This window comes from Staurois parvus, unplaced genomic scaffold (assembly GCF_062004578.1).
Source record: "Staurois parvus isolate SC_StPar_1 unplaced genomic scaffold, SC_StPar_1.0 ptg000282l, whole genome shotgun sequence".
NCBI classification, from domain to species: Eukaryota; Metazoa; Chordata; class Amphibia; order Anura; family Ranidae; genus Staurois; species Staurois parvus.
In genome coordinates this window covers 10,362,902-10,367,095 of record NW_028318078.1, presented here as the reverse complement: position 1 = coordinate 10,367,095, position 4,194 = coordinate 10,362,902, and the positions used below count along the sequence as shown (strand labels likewise).

The 4,194-nt window shown below is 42.4% G+C and overlaps 1 pseudogene; it reads right to left on the bottom strand.

Annotated features, from left to right (window-relative positions):
• Positions 1-734: 734 nt before the first annotated feature.
• Positions 735-1,408, bottom strand: LOC149458656 (uncharacterized; annotated as a pseudogene).
• Between the last annotated feature and the right edge of the window lie 2,786 nt (positions 1,409-4,194).

Sequence of the window (4,194 nt, the reverse complement as noted above, 5' to 3'; positions counted from 1 at the left end):
TGCGCATGAGCAGCCGCAAGTGCCACCGTGCGCGCCTTGGTCCTAATGCCTGCACGCCTGTATGCCTTGTCGGGATCCCGCGCATGCTCAGATTTGTGCGCCATGATGATCTTCTATTTCCCTGACAGGCACTCTGCTGCACATGAGAGTCATCAAAATTTACTGAAAAGTGCTAACAGAGATCAGGCCTGATTCTGCCAACACTGCCGTTTTGTGTACAATGTATCAAGTGACAGTGACCTACTAACACTGCACTTGCTGGGGGAGAAGATGGTTTAAGCGTAGGGGCTAAACGCAGGTGCTGGCAGGTGCCGGGGCTGATCCCACTAACGCTGCATTTTTGGGGTCACTATACTAATGTGTGTTGGTTATGTGTTAGAGAAGACACTGGTAGCTTGTGATGAGGCAGAATTCTGTTTTACTTGTGTGGCTTACAAACATACAGAGCACATTTCAGCAGACAGTGATAGCAGACATCTTGCTTTGAGAGAGAGAGAGGAAGAGAGAGAACCAACAAGTTTTACACATATGCACAACTGGTAACCTTAGTGTACAGTGCCATCTACTGGTCAAGTGATATTAACATACAATACTATATATAGTACATTATAGTACATGCTGTTGCATTCCCAACACCCCTTCTCAACGGCATGTGCATAATTATATGACATTTAGTCTCTTTTGTAGAAAACAATGACGTTCCCTTGGCAAAGGTTTGGTGAGTGCGTCTGCAGTCATCTCCTCTGATGGGCAGTACTGGATATCGATAACCCCTTGTTCTTGCATGTCTCTGAGCAGATAATATCTTACATCAATGTGCTTGGTTCTTGGGTTAATCTTCTCAGAGTGTGTAAGCTTTATGCATCCCTGATTGTCTTCAAAGATGGGTGTGGGTTGTGACATATGCAGTCCCATGTCTAGTAGAAGTTGATGAATCCAAATGGCTTCTTGACATGCATGTGCTGCTGCTATGTATTCCGCTTCAGTTGAAGAGAGTGCAACAGTCACTTGTTTCCGACTAGACCAGCTTATGGTTCCTTGTCCATACTGAAAGATGTAACCACTTGTAGATTTGCGGTCAGTGGTGTCTCCAGCCCAATCGGCGTCCACATATCCAATCAGTTTTGGGTTTGATGATGCTGGAAGTTGCAGCTTCATCCGATTTGTTCCCTTTAGGTACTGCATTACCCTCTTTACTGCATTCCAGTCGCGTTGACACGGTGTTTGCGACTTTCCTGCAAAGCATTCCCACTGCTAGGGCGATGTCTGGTCTTGTCACGGTGGCGATGTATAGCAATTTTCTGATTGCCCTGCGGTAATAATCATTGTTAGGTAACAAGTTTTCTGTTCCATTGTTTTTTGGATAATCTGGTTCCATTGGTGTTTTCGCTTCCTTTGCATGTTGCATGTGAAACTGTTCTAACATTTCTGTAATTTTCTGACTTTGGTTAAGAAGATAGCTTCCATCCTCTTCCCGCTCTATTTGAATTCCTAGGTAGTGAGTAATGTTCCCCAACTCTTTAATTTCAAAATTTTGTTTCAGTTTGTGAACTATTTGGTCATAGTCCCCTTCTTGTCCAAAACACGTCAAGATGTCATCGACGTATATTAGGATGTATGTCCATTTGTTCTCTTGATTCTTTGAATACAGACATGGATCTGATTTACTTTTTGAGAACCCTTCTTTTCTGAGTATTTCGTTCACTTTTTCATTCCATGCTCTCGCCGCTTGCTTGAGCCCATAGATGCTCTTTTGCAGTTTGCATACAAGGTTCTTTTTTTTCTCAAATCCTGGTGGCTGTTCCATGTACAGATCCTCCTTGATGTCTCCATACAAAAAGGCAGTTTTGACATCTAGGTGCTTTACTTGCATTCCCTTTCCGGCAGCAATACTAAGGAGTGTTCTTATGGTAGAATGTTTCACAACTGGAGCAAATGTCTCATCGTAATCTTCTCCAAATTTCTGGGAGTATCCCTTGGCAACTAATCTTGGTTTGTATCTATGGATGTTTCCTTCTGCATCATATTTCACTTTAAAAGTCCACTTGCTTCCAATGGTTTTGCGACCAGGAGGGAGTTAAGTTTTATTTTCTTGAAGTGATTTTATTTCTTCTTCAGCTGCTTTTCTCCACTGATAGGCTTCCCTTCTTGGCAAAGTTTCTATGTCTTCCCAGGATGTTGGCTCCTGTGTTTGATGTGTTTTAGCAGCGTATGATAACCTGCGGGGTGGTATCTCTTTTGTCATTCGAGAGGATCTTCTGATTTCTTGTTGTTCAGTGGGTTCTATTGGCTCGTTGATTATAAGTTCCACTTCTTGTTCTGGCTCTTGTCCTGCTTCGCATGGGTCAGTGTCTCTTGCCAATTCAGCGCGTAAATCCAATCCACATTTTTCAAGAATTGTATTATCTGGTGCTTCACTTTCATCAAAATAAACACTGCGGCTTACTGTGACCTTGTTGGTCTTTGGACAAAGGATTCTATATCCCTTACTCTGCTCACTGTAGCCCACCAGAATGCCTTCTATGGCTTTGTTCTCCAACTTGGAAGGTTTCTGACTTGGAATGTGGGCATATGCTTTACAGCCAAACACTCTGATGTGTCCTACGTTAGGTTTTGATCCATTCCACATTTCATATGGTGTACTCTCAATAGCTTTTGATGGGAGCCTGTTTTGTAGGTATGTTGCAGTCATTATTGCTTCTCTCCAGTATTTGTTAGGTAAGGCAGCGTCCGAAATCATACATCTGGTCATTTCTACAAGAGTGCAATTCTTTCTTTCCGCTACTCCGTTTTGCTCAGGAGTGTATGGTACAGTTGTTTGGTGTATAATACCTTGTTTCTTTAGGTATGATTCCATCTCTTTATTTATATATTCCGCTCCATTGTCAGTGCGTATTATTCCAGGTTTCCTTTGAAACTTTCTGCTTGTCATAGCTACAAACTCTTGAAGTTTTTCTAATGTGTCACTTTTGTGCTTCATTAGATACGTTATTGTGTACCTGGAATAATCGTCGATGAAAGTCAGTAAATATCTGTTCCCACCAGGTGTGATGGTTTTCATTGGTCCGCACACATCACTGTGTATCAGTTCCATGGGTTTAATGGTTTTACTCTGACTGGTCTGTGGAAGAGAGGTTCAGGTGGCCTTTGCTTTGATGCAACACGTGCACTTGCTGAGTGTGTGGCAAGGCAATATTTTCATGTCTTCTGATAGACGTCTATTTGCAAAGTCCTTTATAGCTTCTGGGTTTCGATGCCCCAATCTTCTATGCCACAGGTGGATGCACTTGTCATGTGGGTTATGAGTTGCCGCATTAGCCTTCTCACTTTCAGTGACTATTTTGTACAGATGTTCATTTAATCTTCCTCTTGCTAGAATTTGCTTTCCATTTTGAATTGTGCATTCATTACCTCTGAACTGGACAGTGAGTCCATTGCTTGCAAGGGTTTTAACTGATAGGAGGCTTCCTTCTAGGCTTGGAACATATAGAACATTCTTTACAAGGATGCTCTGCTTGCCCCCCGATAGCGTTTTGCAGTTCAGAAATCCCTGACCATTACCTTCCGCTGTAATACTGTTCCCATTTGCTAGGAAGACTTTATCTTTTACACTAAAATCAATTTCTGTGAAGAATGTCTCGTCGCTTGTCATGTGACTTGTTGCCCCTGAATCAATGTACCATCCATGTGAGGTACTATTCTGAGTCACTTTAAAAGTACCACTCCATGATGCACTTTCATTTTCTTTCATGACTGCTTTAGCTCTTTCTCTTGTGGGTAGCTCCCACTTTCGCTGCTCAGCTTTCCAGATTGAACAGTTCTTTTTCAGGTGACCGGCCTTTTTGCAGCGAAAACATACCCTGGTTTCTTTGCTTTGTCTTATGCCTTCATGCACCTTCAGAGCTGCCTCTGGTCTCTCGTTCTCTTCACTATGCAAATTTTCCTTTCTTCTGCTGTATTCATCAATTAATTTTCCGTTAACATATTCTAGCATCAGTTCAGTTTCCGGTCTAGTTTCTAGAGCATTTATAAGGGCACTGTATGATTCTGGAAGGCTGCATAGAAGTAGTGCCACAACATGGTTGTCTTTTATTTCTTCACCTATTGCACCCAGCTGGTCCACAATTTCTAGCATAGCATTTACATGTTCACCCATTTCCTGCCCTCTTTCCAGCCTCATCCTATACAGTTTGC